Genomic DNA, 19,305 nt, shown 5'->3' with positions numbered 1-19,305 from the left:
AGCTGGGTTAAAGTCCCTCAATCACTATAGACACAAAAAAGAGAAAATGAAATTTAAATTTTTCATCTTACTGAGTAGGGACAATTTTAAATCTAGCAGAATTTTACAATGGAGCCTGACCACTCTCCAACTCGTGGGGGAACTAAAATATGTGAGTGTACTGAGATCCTGGCGAACCAGCTCTCATGGAATAGCTTGCATGACTGTAAGCTCTGGACTATTCCTGTTACATGAAGCCCCTGAAGTTTTCATACTCATGGCTAAACCTTTCACTGCAAGATGACAACCCCGTCCTTTATTCTATCAGCCTCAGCTGGAGACCCTCATTTGTCATTTGTTAATAGCACATGAGCATCAGTGAGGTTTTCTTTTATGGATGGCATGAACTTTGTGAACATGAATAGATCCATTATATCACCATAAGCTAGAACCATGGAACCTATAGTAACATTGCGTTCTATCACATTCTATGGCTTAATAAAGTAAGAACAAAGCACCGTGAGCGGACAACTTGCATCCGCTCCCACTCATTCCAGCATTATGTGATTATAACTATGCTAGCATTCTGTCTATTCTAAAATGGCTTATCTAAAGTTCAGTGCTATAAAATATCATGGGAGTCGTCAGCATGACAAATCAGTTTCTAGCTACCTAATACAATGAAGAGTCTTTATATTCTATAAGAACTAAGCAAGCATAGTCTGGGATATTAACAGCAAAGAGACTGGCCTTAAGTAAAAGGTAGATGAGGATGCAGTAGACAATAAGAAAACCTTTTATGAGAAAAGAATCATTTGATAGTCATTTTGTGATAATGATGAATATTTTTTCTGCTACGACCTAATATAACTTTAAAAAAATCAAACTTTTCCACAAATACAAGCTACAGAAGTTTCAATCCTTTGTATTAAAAATTAATATAGACTTCATGATGAGGACATAGTGTAATCCAAATTTTCTTTTTACAGCTGTATCAACATATGATTTAAATTCTTATGAAAGGTATAACTGACTTCTACATCTGTAGAGGCTCCATGGAAAACCATTCTAAAATTACTAAGCCTAGAAGCAAGATCCATAGACAGGAGTATTGGCAATGTATGAAGTGGCTGACAAATTAAATGTATGACATGGGAAGAGCAAAAATTATACAAGTTTTATTGTACTTTTCAGGAACAGGGGCCGCAAAGAAATAAGAGAGGTCGAGAGAGATAAAGAGAGAGATAAAGAGAGAGAGAGAGAGAAGATCCCATGGCTGTGTAGCTGTTAGTGAATTAAAACTTAGATGGACATATTATTTTTTCCAATAAATCAAAAACTCTCTCTTACTTATTGACTTATTGGTTTAAAGTTTCAAACCCAAGTCACTTTGAAGGGCGAGTCTTCTTGCACAAATATTTCTACTTTTCAGACTTAAAAATGGTGTATTGAATGACTATGACTCATCAAAGAGGTTCTCAAAGAAGAATATGTTTGGCTTCATGCATAGGCAGAGCACAGAATCCTAGAGGAAGACAGATAATAAACTTAAGTAATTATTAAAATTGTGAAAAACACCTGGCTGGGATTCTGCATGGAGTGAGGAGGGGAAGCAATTGACAGAGATTATTGGTGTGATGATAGAGAAATGAGATCAAAGTAGCTCAGCATCGTAATTCAGTAATAGGAAGGAAGACGTCTTAAGGCAAATTGCATTTGATGCATTTTAGTTTAAGAATCACATTCAAGAGGTGTAGCAAATATTAACACAGGTATATACTACATTTGTCTTTTTTGCCAAGCTACTTTAGACAAGTCACTGAATGCTTGAATAGGTTCCACAGAAAGGTTTCTTTAAAATGATCAATGCTCCATTACCACACATTCTATTTTACCACAAAACATGGTTTGCGAGTTACACAGTAGCTGTAGGGAAGAAGCCTTGGATCTTTCTATAAATTAAAAAAAAAAAAACAACAACAAGAACAAAAAAAAAACATGTCCTTAACAATGAAAACATGATTGTATATTACATAGTCGCTGATGGAACATTTGTGGGGGTTTCTACTTCCCAAAGCAAAAACAAAGACACGAGATCGGATCATTAGAAAAAAAAACAAATTAAATTCTCTGGAAAAACATGAGGGAGACTTCTTGGATATGGCATGGGCAGCCTCTGATTGCTCTTCATCTAAATTTCTTCTAATAAAAACAAGGAGAAAATTTCATCTAAGTATGCAGACCTATTTCCCCATGAGGTATGGACATGAGGGCAGAGGCTGTGGGAGAATCTAATATTGAAAGCCTATCACTTTTTATCTCTTTACATCCACTGAGAATTCTTCAAGTGTATCAAAAAATAGAACAGGAGTTGTGTTCCAAAAGCCTGGGAAGGAACAGAGTAAGGAATTATTGTTTCAGTGGTCACAAAGGATGCAATTCCTGTAGGATGCAGCTTGCTCATCTGGCTGCTCCCCAGACACATGAATACTTCTGAGAAATAGCAAGCTAGATATGCAGTGTGGGAAATCAGAGGAGTCTTCAGGGGCATAGCAAGGGGATTCCCGTCAAGCCTCTGGCCACATCCAGGGCTTCCCTTTTAATGAGTTAATATAAACATCAAACCAAGTGCCGAATCAATGAATTCACCTACTTAATTTCGTAGTTAATTAGTGGAAGCGAGTCTGAAATTAAGTGCTTACCCTGCGGAATAGCCTCACATGAACAAACACACACAAAAAAAGGCAACTGTGAAATGACCAAAGACTTAGCCAGACATAGACAGAAGAGGAAACGAATATATTTTATAAGCGTGATAGAAAGAGGGACAGAGGAAAGGCCACAAGATGTAAAGAAAAGAAATAAGCCATCCGGAATTTACTAGACGGCGAGCAAGAAAATGCATTTCCATTCTCCATGGCAAAGATAGACCCATTATCTGCAAATAGGTCTATGAAATGCCTGTGACTCTTAGAGAGCTAAAGGAAATATGGGAGAGCAATACTCTGAATCAAATTCTTCATTTTACAGAAACAAAAGGCTCACAGAAAGAATGGTAACTTGCTTAGAGTCTTGTGGGCAGTCAGGAGCAACTTTCTAAGCTCCATTTGACAACCACACTCGGCAGCAGGAAATGGCTGCCACAGCCAGCCTACTCGGGAAGCTTGGGAAAAAAAATAATCACACTTCTTGTTTTACTCACAACTACCTGCTCAACATTATCAACAAGGAAGGGAGTGCTAGACATGGCACCTTCTCATCATTGGTTTCTGGTATTTATTCAGCCAAGTGCTAACATTTGGGGGGAGTATTCAGTTATATGCACCATTTCCTGTCAAAAATTACTCAGTAGAGTCGGAGGCAAGGCCAGTCAGTCTTTTAATCTGTTTAATATCATTGGAAGCAGAAGATGTTCTGAGTTTCGTCTACTACTTCTTACGATGAATTTCATCTGCCTTCTTTGGGGGTGGGGTGGGAAATAAGTTTTATCAAGAGCCACTGCGCTATATCGGAATGATATACACAGGCAAAAATCTAAAACATTAAGACTTACAGCTCGGTCTTCATCTTGGCACATTAACAAAGAGAACACTTAAAGGAGAATCAGTCTGCATGAGTTATTTTGGTAAGCTCAGTCATAATTTCAGAACAAAAGACATCGACTTCCAAAGAACACACCACAGCAGATCCACCAACACCCCGTCTTTTCACTAGTGAATCTCAGATTCTGGCTAGCTCTATAGCCACTGAACATTGCCGTCTTGATGCTGCTGTTGTTTGAAATTTGACGTTTGCATAGCTCCTCTATAAACAGGGTCTAAGTAAACTTCTCCATAGAGTTTTTTTTCTAGTTCAGAAGTGACAAACCACTATGTGGTTACCCCACGGAAAATAAAGTTACATGGGTTCACTTAGATTCTCTTTCTAAAATTAAAGCAAACCTAATAAAACCCCAAAGAAAGCTAGCATTTTTAATTTTTCATATATATATATATAATATTACATATATGAACATTTTGCCAGAATGTGTATATATATATATATAGATAGATAGATAGATAGATCGATAGATAGATAGATAGATATAGGCATAGATACAGATATAGATATATATGCACATTTTGCCTATCAGGTGATTACAGAGTTCTGGACAGGCCGTTAGACCCCAAGAAACTGAATATTTAGAGGATTCAGAGTCACCATATAGGTGATGGGAAAGGAACTGGGGTCTAGTATAAGGGCAGTCAGGCCTTTTAACCACTAAGCCAGATTTCTGGCCCATTAGAACACTTTTAAGATCAGTAGTTACAAGCAGGAGAGAATATATTTTTGTTTTGTGAAGCAGGTAAGACATACATATCATATGGATACATATTACATATGCAATTATATTCATAACTGTATGTGACTGGATAACAGGGAGTACCAAGAAATTAGACCCAAGGACTGAGCTCTGAAAGCCCACATATTTCATGAAGAGACACAAATAATGAACTTTCAGAAGAACAGATCACACAAATCAGGACACTGGCATTAGAGCACAGCCAAGAATACTTACTAGATTGTTTGAAGGAAGAAGAGCTGAGATACAAAGGTTTTATGGAAGAAAGCCAGGTTACAGGGTCTGGAATCTATTTCACAAGTGAGGGTTAGCTAGTAGGAGCTCAGCACAAAAGCAGTGCTTTTGGAAGATAAATAACTGGGAGGAGAAGGGCAAATCAAGGGGTGATTATAGTTATCTGGGCCTGATAAGTGCTAAATGCTCAAATCAGGATAGGAAAAGGGCATATTCTACAGACAACAGGAAGCAAGATTCGATTCTGGCTTGCCTGCCTGAAGGGACAGGAAGCAATGTTTCAGATAGCATAGAATAGTGAGCAGACACAGTAAGCCTCTCCCATCAGTTTTTAAAACCTTTAGAATTGGGGATCAAAAGCCAAACTGATATTACAGTCACTTTATAACTTTGCAGAGGGGCTTTTTAGGTCAGATATATAGTAGGGAATGAGAATAATTGCGTACTGTCACACCATGACCTAAATCCATAGGCTATGGCCTCAATGCGCAGTCTTTTCTCTTGAATTTTGAATAGCAGAGGAAGATGAAGTGGCATATGTCTTCAGAAGACATGGGGAATTTAGGACACTGAAATAAAGACATGGGGAACCAGGTTGTGTGTGTACGTAAGTGAACAAGTGTTTGTGCCCTTAGATCCTGCAGTCTTGCCGTGCTGAGCCTGTCTCCCCTGCTGTTGCAGTGTCTGAATCTTAGGCAAAATAGAGAGTGATACACTAGAGGAGTCTGGGTGATTGAAAGCATTGCCTCCGTCTGGTTCAGCATCTAGGTAGCTGAGAATGGTAAGTCCTTTTAGCACTGTCTCCGTAAAAACAGTAACCTGGTGCTTCCTGCCTCTCTCATGTACCATCCAAGTGGGAAAGGGCTACAGTTCCTGAAGACCTTTGGAAAAACATATTCTATTTCCTTGCACGAAGGTGGATGTGCACCGATAACTGAGACAAGAAGTGCTTGAGATATGTCTGTGCTACTAGGCTTGTAACTAGCACTATCATCACATATTTCCTTTAGAGTGATTAAAATATCTTATTATCTGTTTAATAATTTTATTGGGCTGCAGTGTTATCTCAGTGTTCATAGGTACTTGTTGCCCTTGTAGAAAGCCTGGGTTCAATTTTCAGCTATCATATAGTGGCTCACCACCATCTGTTACTCCAGGTCTGAAGGATCTGACAGGTTCTTCTGATCCTGCAGGCACCACATATGCACATGGTTCACACATATGCACACGGACATGCTCATGCACATACTCATTTACACAATACACACAAATGGAAGCAAACAATCATATATGTAAAATAAAATGATTAAATATAGATAAAATTGTAATGTATTTTAATCACGTTCACCTTAACTCCTCACAGATCCTATCTCTCCCTACCCTTTTAACTTCATGTCTTTTATTTTTTATTTAACTTAGTAATTTTGTTTAGTAATTTCTGTAGATTAGTTTTGCTATATATACTCCTGGGTACAGGGACATCCACTGGAAACTGGTCGACCTACACATCCTAAAAGAAAACTAACAGTCCACCTTTCACCAAAACAATAGATCCTCAAAGGAGAAGCTTACAGAACCCTTTAAAATTCATGAAAGGGGGTTGAGGATTTAGCTCAGTGGTAGAGCGCTTGCCTAGCAAGCACAAGGGCCTGGGTTCAGTCCCCAGCTCCGGAAAAAAAAAAAAAAAAACTTCATGAAAGAGAGAACAGAAATAAATTAATACTAATTAATATCTGTGCAGATTTTAGAAGCTTAGTTGCCACAAATCACAGGAATATGAAATTTGTATTCACTCTTACTAGGGCAAGACAAACTGCTAGGGTTCTTGCGAGACTCTTGGGTTTTAGGTATGGTCATCTTGTGTGGTCGGTATGTTTAAAGCAGTGAAGCACAATCATTCCTTCTGAATACCAGAGCTGTCAGGAAATCAGACACTGCAAGGCACTGTAACAAATTGTCAACCTTAAAATGTCTCTAAAGTAAAATAAAATAATAAAAATTAAAAGCAATAAGGGCAAATAAAATGGTTACCAGTCTTTGGTATCTTGATTTAAGCTTAGAGAAATCAAATGACAATGTATTTTTTAAATTCTATTTTATTATTATATATGTCTAAGTATGAGCTGATATGATTATCTGTGTAGTAGGTGCACTGTAAGACACGAAAAGTTGTTGATATCATAGAAGTGTAGTTACAAATGGTTGTGAGTTTTCATGTCAGGTCTGGGGCTTGGACCCAGGTCCTCTGCAAGAGCAGCCAATGCTCTTAATCTCAAGTCATCTCTCTAGCTCCCGAGTTACAATATATTCAGTAAGCAATTACATATTGGGGCAAAGCAGCTAGCAGAAAAATCATCAGGGTTGACTGAATGCAAGCAGTCATTTTTGACATTTATTGGCTCTGTGATATGAGTAAGTGACTGAGCTTACCTAAGCTTCCCTTTCCTGTCTTTGAAAACTATGATCTTATTCACCTGTAGGTCCAATGTTTATAGAAGAGAAAGCATTTTAGAATGCACTTTGTAATCACTTACTAATTAGCATATATTACTGATTTTCTTTTTTAGCATTATTGTTGTTCTAGACACATTGACATAAATTACTTATAATAACCCATTTGCATGGCAACTATAAGGTTGGTGATGAAATGGCAGTCTCTATTGTTCTACAGTATTAGAAAGAATCTACCTTATTGTTTTTCTGTCTGCGAACCTTCTGAGGAAGCACACAAACTTTGCTTGCTGACTAAGGCTAAGCATAACATTGCACCATAGTGTTCTCAGTATGGAATTCAAAAATTCAACTACAAAACTCATCTCTTTTTTAAAAAAAGCAAAAAGTAAGACTACAAAATAAAGCTTCTGTCCTTGGACTTGGTAGGCAACCTCTTGCTTTCAGAGGAACTGCTAAAGAGACATTTGAATGTAAGCACAGTTTTCTCTTCTCAGTCACTGAAGAGGCAAAGGAAACTGTGACATGTTATTTGGAATATCAAGCCTGGGTAAAGAAAAGGGAGACATCAGGGAGAGGGCAGGTGAATGTCACAACTCTATGCACTGGCAAGTTACATTAAATCAAAGCCAAGGTAACCATGGCCAATGCAGGTGACCAGAAGTGTGGGTGTTTGAGATTTAAAGGACAACTTCAGGGATCTTTTGTTCTTGGTTTAATTTCCTCATTTTCCAAATAAGCTGGCATTCTTCCCACAAATGTGGATTGGATTTAAGAACAGACCATGCAGAATATGGCATTCTACTTATTATAAGGCAAATAGCCCTTTTATTTAAACTAAAGGGGAATTGTTGGATCTCATTCTGTGGCTATTTATGTAATCCTATACACTGCCCACTGTTGCCTCAGGGACCAGAGGATCCTCTTGTACAAGTGATGCTATATAATCTTGCTCCTTAATTTAAAACTGTTGGTTGAATAAAGATGTGGACAGGCTATAGCTGGGCAGAACAGAGGTAGGTGGAGTTTTCAGTTTCATGACTTTGGCTCTGAGGAGGACCATGAGAAAACGAAGTAGGAGACAGGAGAAGCAGCTATGGAATAGGTGAGTCATGAAAACATGACCATGAGGCCAGGCCAGACATAGTTAAGAGCATTCCAGGCAGAATAAAAGTTATATCTTGGGGTTATTAGCAGGGAAGTAAAACTCAATGGTCAAAGATAGTGTAGGAAGCTCTGGTTGAGATTAAATAATTTATACAATAAGATTGTGCTAGCCAGTGAATAGAGACCTTGAGATGTTGTCTGTTAAAGATGGGACACATATGCAGATCTTTTAATGAGTGGTTGAAAAGGGGAAAACAAATGCTCCCAAATGAGAACCCTGAATTTGGGGAGATTAACTAAAGAAAACTGGAGTCCCTGTAGAATTGTAAACAGCTGGGTCAGATTTTGCCTGACTATTATATGCCTGTAGGACTTTTCATTTCTTTTTGTTTATTTTCTGACTAGCTAATTGCTAATAAGAAAGGTTCAGTTCTTCCTTGTTATAGAAAAAGTCTAATATGTTTGCACAAAAATTACATGTTCAAAACAAAAGAAACAAAGCCATTGGGCCTATAAATTTTGCTATCAAAACTACAATGTTGCAAAGGAAAAAAAATCTCAAATTCTATTGTCCTAAATTTGAAACCCAATTTCTAATGAACTTTTTTTTTTGTCACTGAAAAGCAACCACTTAGTTACTTTTCTTACTTCCCTTTTCTTCTTTAGACAAATATTCTGTGTTTGTTTCACAACACTGTTGTAAGAGAACATCGTTTGGGAGGCATGGTGATCATATCTGCAGTCTCACCACTTGTGAAGCAGATGCAGGAAGATCACCTCACTGCATCATCCATACATCAAGTCCTAGGTCATATCTAGCACTATAGAATGAGACCCTGTCTAAAACGCCACAATTAAGGGAGGAAGTAGACTATCCTTTAACAAACATTTACAAGTAGAAAAGAACTCTGATAAATGTTCTTAATGTATATTTCCAATAATATCCTTATCACTTCTACTATTGTTATTCGCATATTAAAGTTGAGAAGTTTGGGGTTAAGAAGGGTGAGAAGTGTGCTGAACCAGTAACATGAGGCCTGTCCAAATTCGGCTGTGAGATTTACTTATGTCTTTTATATTACAGATGTTTTAGAATCATGTATTTTAATTAATGCCAAGCAACTGACATGCATGAAATTCAATGTATGGTAGCTGATAATACAGATGGGGCTATATTCTAGGAGATAGAGTTTAATTTCAAAATCCTTAGTATGCCAAGCTAGTGGGAGAAAGCAAACAGTGTCTTTGAATCTAGTAACACAATGGTCCCTGGTGGCTTCGTTGGCACAGTCTACCCATCCTTCCTTTCAGGTGACTATCTGGAAACATTTTCAGGAAAACAACAACAAAAACAAAAACAAGTACAATCCCAAAGCCATCCTGGAAAACATTGTGTAGGTGGCAGCCTCCAATGACTGCCTTAAATTCTACAGTGATTCTTAGAATCTTTCACATTTCTTCTCCATAAACACCTAGGGGATGTGCTATGCCTCATTCCTGGCTGAGCTGAAAGGGCCACAGGAGCCTTACAATGAACAGTAGACAGAGAGTGATGGGACCGAAGCCTTTAATACAGACAGAGCCTCTGTCCCTTCTTGGCTGCTGTGAAGAGCAGCAGGGCTGGACCCAAAGTGATGGCGCTGTGCCGGCAACGCACTTTGGCACATGCCAGGATATGAAAGGCTCTAATGAGACCCATTTCACAATTCACCAGCCACGTGCATTAAGCAGGCAAAAAGACCGTGCGAATATCCTCACGATATAGCCTATGGTTTAGGTCTCCAACAGGATAGGCTTCCCTCTGCAGCTCACCTAGCCAGATCTACCCTCACTTCTTGTCCCATGCCAGGGAAATAAGCTAAGTGAAAGGCAGCAGCATTCTTGCTTAAAGAGACAGGATGCATTTCTGACTGCAGATCTGTCTTGGGTATACAGGAACCTTCTAGAGACTTGCAGTGCATGCTAATCCCTGCACTGATTCAGAGAGGGGGCTGCTTCATAGTAAAGCCATTGTTCTTTCTAATTGTCAGAGACGGCTGCTCTGCACTTGCCTGGAGCGATCCAATTAACATATCAGCACAACACCAAGCATTATAATATGTTCTGTGTCCTACCAACAAGGGAAAGCCCCAACCCTACTTTTCTCCACAGCTTCAGTCTAATTAGGTCTTTAATACATAAACAGAAGGGGGAAAACAGGAAAATGGATAGAGTACTATATGCCTGAATTACTTTCTGCCACAAGTGACCCCTTGGAGTAGGGACACGTTTGTTATTAATAGGAGATGCGTTGAGAGAAGAGAGGACAAGAGAGAGGACTGGGGACAGAGAGGAAGGCAAAGGCTTGAACGAAGGCTCACAGGCACGGATGGAGAAAGGGTGAGAGGGAAAGCCGGCTTGATGCAGTGGGGAATTGAAAACATGTAACTTCTGCTGGAAACGATTGCCATGGCAACATTCAAACAATACAGAGAAAGCCTTCATAGCTCCATTCTTGCCTTCCTGAACACCATTGCAGAGATGTTAACTCTTTTCGGATGGCTTCTGACTTGAGCAGCACCCCCACGCAAGCCCCCTCAAGATATGTTCGAATGCTGGTTCTTGTTTAAGTGAGTCTTTCTAGAAACTAGCCAACTAAACAAATAACATTCTCTCTATAGCACTATAACAGCAGGTCAGGATTATCCTCTCTCTCCCTCTCCTTACCTCATTTCTTATCTTCTCAACCAAAGATTGTGAAAAATCTGCACATCTGAGATCTGGCTGCAAACCAAACAAAAGCCTATCAGGAGAAAGAATTCTTTACACTTCCAAAGGTCACAAAGCTTTCTTAGAATCTTTGCTTAATTACTGAAATCTCCACCATCATTACCAAGCCATCACTAAAGAACACATTTCCTTTGTCATGGGAATGAATTTCTTAATATTACAGTGGGTTCTTGATCTAGTACCCAATACAACCAACAAATGAACCTATGCATTCGAAATAGGATCTCAATTAACTTGGCCCAGGCCTGACTACATGTACAGGAATAAATGATGCTAATAATCATGAAAGTATATTAATTGTCCAGAGACAGATGATCTTACCATTCTAAATCTGTGAACCCTTATGCAAGCCCATATCCTCTTCAATAATGACTTAAACAAAATAATCTGTTGGCTAATTTGTCCTTTTGAATTATTACTTGTTCACGATTGGTGAGAGTAAACAGATGAGTTACTCTCAGGAAAACAGTGTGGTCCTAGCAGCTTGTAGTTTGGCAAGAAGGAATCACAAGATTTACCCCTGCCTCTTTCAAGTATCTCCTCCCTAGCACCTGCCCATTCTCAAGTCCTGTGGCATTATAGTGTTAGGTAGTAGTAAAGATGCAGCTCTTTGGGAAGTCCTGGGATAAAAACTGGCTGGGAGGATGAAAAGGAAAAGTTATATATTCTAAACACTGTGAAAATCATTATCAATTTTCTACTATGAAAATTGCTACTTATCCTAATTTCTAAGGGCAAGATATCTAAAACTAAAGAAACATTTCAAAGAAGATTTAACAAAATATTAGTATTCCAAAATAGTCAAGACATATAATTCAGTTTGATCTTCCTTTTGGCATTGCCCTCCTAAGTTAGTGTATTCTGGTATATTTTTGGCAAGGAAGGAAGAAGGCGTTATGTCAGAGCATAAGATCAAAACAACTGGATTCAGTGAAAGCAGGTCTTCATATACTGTGAAAAGCAGCTGTACCTTGATAGGAAGAAGATCCTCAGCCCTTACACTCCGATCCTTTATGCAAGAGTTTGTATACTGCCATTCCTGGCCTTGAAATTCATAATCATTGTGATAGGTCTCCCAGAGTGGAAGGCAAACCTCACCCAGCTTTGAATATTATGCAATGAACACCTTGATTTGGGAGAGCAATGCTATCTGTGAGTGATACCTGTGAGGAGTGTGCCTGACAAAATCTGCAATAGGCATACTAAGAGCATTGAGATAAAATATAACACTATCCTAGATATGCCTATGTTAAAAATGGTTTCTCAAGGACAGCTACTATCACTGTTTCAAAAAGCCAAACATGGGTCATAAATGTACTCAGAAAATTGCACAAGTTATGGCACCGTTGCTAGTTAATCTATTTGTATCACCTCGTTGTAGAAATGTCCAGATAGTACATTTTAGGAAATGATTGAGAAATATATGTTTACTATTATTAAAGCAGAGAAAAATCATAGTAAATTTTATATGTAATGCAGATTGGAAGCATAGACCACTGGAGAAAAGTATATGCTAGTAATTCTAATGACAAACGTATATTTAAAATTTTAGCCTCCATTAGAGGCCAAATTCAAGGCATGTGTTAGTTCTTTTCACTTGTTTCATTCATTCATTCATTCATTCATTCATTCATTCATTTGCTTTACATCACAGTATCAGCTCCCTCACTTTCACTTGTTTAGAGGTTCTCTCAAAATAATTGTCTTGGTAAGTTTTAGACATGAGAAAAAAAATATGATGAGGTCTTCATCTAAATTGAGTGGGTTTAGCCAAGTAGGTAGATACCTCATCCTAAACCTGTGACAATGACAAGAGCAAGGACATGTGATAATCAAGTGTTCCTGAGGAGAAGAAAGAACACAATTCTGTCTCTAAAGGAGCTGGGTAAGAGTCCAGGAAGAGGCAGTTTGTCCTGAGGCTTGACTATGTAGCATACGCTTGGCCACTGACCTGTCTCTGCTACAAAGGTCAAGTCAACGAAGCTACCAAGATCTCCAGAGGAGTGAAACGTTTAGAAAAGCAGGAAGACAAGTGAAGGTATGACTATGCTGGTCAATTAGTTACAGTCAAAAGAAAAGCATGGAGTTTAGTCTACAACTATAGTCATAGATTATAGAGAAAAGGCTGTTCAGTTTCATTTCTTAGAATAGTGCTTGTAAGAGATTGAATGACAAAAAACACTGAAGAAAAGGGTATTATTAAACATAATGATGGAATCTAGACTGAGAAAATTGTGTGACAGAAGCTAGGTTTACAATTGAATTTGATCACTGCTTGGACAAGAAGGTTAAAGAGATATCAGTACTGGAAATGCTAGATACAGAAGTTACTGGCATGAAAACAATCAATTTCAGTTGTAGAAAGTTTATGAAGCCATCATGAGATCCAAGGTAGCAAGGGATCTATGGATGATGGAGATTTATTAGGTCTCTCCACATGCTATTATGGCCAAGGAATTTGAGTTGGGGATCTCAAAACAAACTGGATAAATAGTGCTCAGAAATACACAAGAATTCCTAGTCAGAAAAGAGGAGAAAGTAAAATGAATAGTGAAAATAACTTGTGAAAAATGCCTCAATCCTCTGAAATACCCTCATGAACTCAAAGTTGATCATGATATCAAACTGAACTGTTCTGTAATTAAGTCTTGTGCTTACCTTGTGTGCATTCATGTGCTTACGCTGTGTAACAGATACTTATGTAAAGTCCAAATTAATGAGCATTGATATTATTCCTCACATAATCCTAAGTTTATAGATAATATCATAAATATTTCAAAAAGCATTTTTTTCCGTAGATATTTTAGGTGGATTAGAATTATTTTTCCCGAGTCTTTCTTGGAGTGGTGACTTTCTTAAAGACAGTTCTACAGTGATTGAGGAATGAAAATATATGCAAATTATATGACCAAACTACGTGGAAGAAAACAGTGTATTTCAATTTAAATTAAATATTTCCAGTATCATCAGGTTGGATGATAGTGAATGCCACAAAGACAACAAGTTTGAATTTATTGATTCTGATCTTTGGTGACTATAAGTGCTTCCTGTTCTCAGATTTACCTTCGAATTACTAAAACATCTTCACATTTACCCTCTTTTTGTTTCTGTTCCATAAATGGGAGTCAAAGTGAAAAGTTTTATTTGCAACATATTGTGTGGTACTTATTACATGACTCCCTGGTACTTATTACATGACTCCCAAGTGATAATTATGTTTGGCATTATTAAATAACATCCAAATCTTCCAAAAATGTGGCTCTTTAGATAAATACAGGAATCTGCCATGAGCCTGTGCCAAAGTTGAAATAAAGGTATGTCTACATCATATCAACGCTCTTTAAAATCATGTACAAACTTCATTACAATTTTACTCATATTGTATACATATAAATAGAAAGTATTATTATGAACTCTGATAGGAAACTTAAAATTTTCATAGTTTTATGCCGGGTAGATATAAGACAAAACCCCCAATATGTTGAATGTTCCCGTTACCACAGAAAAATAACTGAATTTCACAGAAGAGACAATGACCTATTACAATCCTCTCTGTTTGAGTACTGTCCAGGGATCTATACTGTATACCTTAGTTTTCCTGAAATAAGTATAAAGAAAAAGGTAACCAGGTTTGCAGTGTGGAAAACTGAAACGTATCAGTTCTAACTGGCAACTTAGGGACAAATAACTAGCAGGTGCTGAAACAGAGTTATAATATTATATTGTCTATTCTAAAGTCCTGGTAAGGTATTTGAACATCCTTTAGTTTTTTTCCCTTTCTCCATTGTATCTGCCAGGGTAAAATGCCTTGCTGCTTCCTTTCACCTCTTCATCACTAGTTTCCTATGATCAGACACCATATGCTCTTAATTAACAGCAATCATGAACTCCTAGGTAGTCAGCTATCAATTCAGTATCAGGTTCCTAGTGCTTGAACTAACATCATTTTAAAGGTTATTGAACAGAAGAGACTATAAGAACAAAAGAGCTGGTATGAGGCATGCCAACTATTACCAGTCCACCCATGACAGCATCAAAAATAAGAAAAATGTACTGGGTCACATAATGTTCAGACTTCAGTATTTCCAATAAAAGATAGTGTATCCTCCTCTCTGTGTATCCAGTCAGAACATTCGTGAGGAATTTTCACTCACCTTCTGTAGATTCCTCAGAACAATCTTTCGTGTGTGTGTGTGTGTGTGTGTGTGTGTGTGTGTGTGTGTGTATGTGTGTCCATTCACAACCAATGCATGTACACAAGTATGTGCATGTGTACAAGCACTTGAATTCATTACAGGAGGTGATTAAATGAAGCACAGTTAGTCATCAAAAGAGTGGGATTTTTTTCATGTGGGGTTTCTCAGTTTCTGTCATGACTGAGAAAACACAACCCATTCCCTCAGAGAAAGTACCTGATACATTGTTTCAGCCACCAGACTGAATTTTGTCTATCAATTCAATAATTACTGAATAAAATAATTTTGAACAAAATGAAGACATTGCAGATTCTTTATCTGATCCCTTCACTGAGAGTCTTCTAAGGTATTACTTACAAAACAATTTTGGTTATCTATGTTTTAATCCTCTGGAAAACCCAGCCAGTGTATACATGGACACAGTGTATATTATCCACAATTCACAAAGTATATTCATAGCTTTTGATGACTGACTGTTTCACTGAGATTCCTCCAAGTGTGTTTTCAAGCTGCATAACTGGCAGGCAATTGTGTTGCTGATATAAATAATGTGACCAGTAGCACTTTGGGGAGGAACCTGTTAACTTGTTTGCAGGTTATATTCCTTGATTCAGGGAAGTCAAGACAGAAATCATGGTGGGAACCAAGAAGGAAAAAAATGAAACAGAGATCATGAAGTAATGCTGCTTACTGGTTTGGTATCTATGGCTTAGCCTACTTTCTTATACAACCCTTGATTATGTATGTGTTCAAGGATGGTGCCTCCTACAATAGGCTGTGCTCTTCAACATCAACCAACAATCAGAAAATACTCCCACCAACAGAGCCAGAGACTAATCAGGCAACTCCTCAACTGAGGATCATGAATCATGATTGTAGTTTATATCAAGTTGCCATAATCAACACCAAATTTAATCTTGTCTGCATTACCAAAGTGAATTGTTGTCAAGATCTTCCCCTTAACAAAATCCCATTTTAATCTTGTTTCTAAACCACACATAGACCAGAGATGATTAATTTAAATGTGGAATTATTGAATGCTTATAGTACATGACATAAAGAAACCTGATTCAATTTTTCTGCTAGCCAGTTTCATGTGGTTATCTCTAATCTACAGATAATCATATTGGTTGGAATAGGCTAAATGATATGTATAATTCATGTGTCCCCGTGAAGTCATTTGAGTTCACTTTGAACACAAGCACTCTAGTTCTACCTGATTTCTTTATTGTTTTTAGAAAACACACACACAAAGTAAACACTGGTGAGTATTTCCATGTTAGATTTCATTTATGTTAATAGAAATTAAGAATGATGAACTTTAGGAGGCCTTTCAAAAACTTTCCAGATTTTAAAATGTTTTCACAAGTTCAGCAATCAAAACTCTATAAGCTATACACCAAGCTGACAGGATTATTATACACAGTTTGCAAATATGATGATCCAGATGTCATCAGTCGCTAGGACTAAAATGCAGGGCTTCTTTTTGTTATTGTTAAAGGGAAGAGAGTTCTTAGGATGTCCACTGAGCACATGGACAGAGTACAGAGCTACTGTGGCAGACAGATAACAATTCATGGTAATGGCCAATTGCTTAGACCACTGGAAAATTGATGTTCTGTTTCACATACAATTATTAAGACTTATGTATGGCTGTCTCTTCATCTGTTCTCATACTTAGATTGAGCCTACAGATCAGAATAGGAAGCCCTCCCATCCAGGAAGTGAAATTTGAGCTGTAATAGAATGATGTAGTAGCTCACTTAAATTATATATTTGTTTTATTTATGCATCCCAGACCAAGATGATTGCATATGTAACCAGAGGACACTTAAAGTCCAAGGTTACCTTATGCAACTTTAAAACTAAAAGTAGATAACATGATAGGTGCCGTTACATCATTCTTTCATTGTGCCTAAATCTAAGTATTTTTGCTCAGATTTCTTTTTCTAAACAGCATATATATATATATATATATATATATATATATATATATATATATATATTCTTTCCGGTAAAGCCTTGGAAGAAAGACCTTACAAGGAATTTAAGCTCGACCTCATGGTCACTGTGCCTGAGCTTATCCAACAGACCCTTAAAGTACTTGGTCACACTTCATTCATCCTCAGGAAGTGGATACACATGAATTAACTCAAGAATGACCGTGACAGACAGACCGACAGCCTGAGAGAGAGTTTTGTGCTGAGATTTTGCAGTATATCACTTATAATTTACAAAAACAACATCAAATTTATCAACAAATTAGATGTTATTTTCAACCCCCAAGCAAAAGATAAAAGATGACGGACAGAGAAATTTAAAATGTTGCTAAAGGGTACAGTTATTAGATTACAGGAGGGAGAATTTTGAAATAACTTTAAAACTACTACCAAAGCTGCAGCTTTCTGGGTCTGAACTTATACATACCTACCACACATACACTGAGTGGCCAACTTGACCTCAAGCAGATTTTAGGTAGGATTTCAACTCCACCATGCCCAGGACTTCTTTCCTATCCCATGAAAAACTTGTGCATATGGTAGAGACAAGTGAGTCTCAAGCCAAAGAAGGTGATTCCCAGGCTTAGGCTGGGCACCTCAGTGTAATGCTGGCAAAGTGATTCCCCTCACAAGGAACATCTTCAGACACCTTATCGATTCAGGGATAGGTAGTTCGTTCCTGCACAGATTTCAGAGAGATTATTTCTTTTTCTTACCTTCCTTTCTTCCTGTTGGCAACATCTACCTATTTGTGTATGAAGGGAGGGGGATAGAAAATCCATGGAAACGTTGAACAGAAAAAAATTGTAGTTTGTGGTCTGATGGGAGTAGTGTTCAGTACGGAGAAAATCTTCGTGAAAAACAAAGATGATGAGAACCAAATCTCCTGATTAGCAGACACAACATACTTCCAGGGCAGGTTTTCTAGACAACTACAAAGTAAAGAAAACCTCAAGACATTTTTTCTCTTCTTATTTCTTTGCCAATTGAACAAAGTTGCAGATGATCAACAACTTTGTATAACTTGACATGTTACATGAGCATGACTGGTGAATTAACTACAATAACCATGCAAATCATAGCAGACACACACACACACACACACACACACAGGGGAGGGGGCATAGACAGAGACAGGGAGAGACAGAGAGAGGAGAGAGGTAATACATGTAGAAGCTTTCATAGAGTTCTGAAGGAAAATAATTTGCACATGTGTTTTCATAAGTTGGTAAATTCCTACAGAATCTGTGTTTCCCAATGGGAAACATGTGCCTAGAAAAACAAATTAGGGAAGTGCTTGGCTGTAGGATACCTTATTAAGGAATAATAAAAAGGATAAGAACAGATGATGGGAGTGAAAGAACAGACTTAGATGCTGTTAGCAGGGTGTTTCTGGTTTCTATTATCACCTCTCTAATATAAATCTAACTCCACAGTTCCTTAATGACTCTTCAGAGTCTACCACTCACAGCAGGAAACACGCCCAGCACCAACAGGGTACTCGGGAGGCAGCTACTGTCTATCTCCTCTGGGACATTTCAGACTTGTGGATCTTCTGGGATTTAAATATTTTAAAGCCAGAGTTTTGTGAACCATGAAACAGGCAGGGAGAGGGTAAGAGTGAGAGGAGAGCACAGAAGAGGAGAAAAGAGGAGAGAAGAGAAGAGAGAAGAAGAGAAGAGAAGAGAAGAGAAGAGAGAAAGGAGAAAGGAGAAAGGAGAAAGGAGAAAGGAGAAAGGAGAAAGGAGAAAGGAGAAAGGAGAAAGGAGAAAGGCAGGAGAGGGATACTGGCACTTAGGAATCTTGATATCTAACTGACAGAAGTTTACTTCATCATTTCTAGATAACTGTGCCTTTCTCTCCAGAATAAAAAAAAATGGCAGCTGTGATCCTCCTATATGTGCCAGATTCCCTCCTAGTTTGGATTCAAAACTTGTCTGTTTCTCTGAGGCTATGTGAGTCATCTGTCTCAGACTTGTTTGGTCATTAACTAAGGAATTATGGTTTCTCTCAGCCTCAGTTTCTTCTTTGTTAGCATTTAATGTATGATCTGGCTCTGAAGTTACCTGAGTTCATGATTCAAATAGCAGCCTCCAAAGAGTAATATAGAAGGATGTCAGGAGTGGGGGTGAAATCATTCTGTACAGCAGACAAACTCCAAGACTCTGACAGAGGTGGGCATGGGGTGGGGGTGATCCTGTAGGTCCCAACCTCTCAAATTACTTAC

General features: G+C 38.0%; 1 protein-coding gene across 12 annotated transcripts in view; it reads right to left on the bottom strand.

Moving 5' to 3' along the window:
* Lrrc4c (leucine rich repeat containing 4C) overlaps nucleotides 1-19,305 on the bottom strand; it is a 1,368,573-nt gene that overhangs the window by 143,435 nt on the left and 1,205,833 nt on the right.

Source organism: Rattus norvegicus, chromosome 3 (assembly GCF_021556685.1).
Source record: "Rattus norvegicus strain SHRSP/BbbUtx chromosome 3, alternate assembly SHRSP_T2T, whole genome shotgun sequence".
Classification (NCBI taxonomy): Eukaryota; Metazoa; Chordata; class Mammalia; order Rodentia; family Muridae; genus Rattus; species Rattus norvegicus.
Note: the sequence above shows the minus strand (reverse complement) of the source record. Positions and strands in the feature narration are given on the sequence as shown.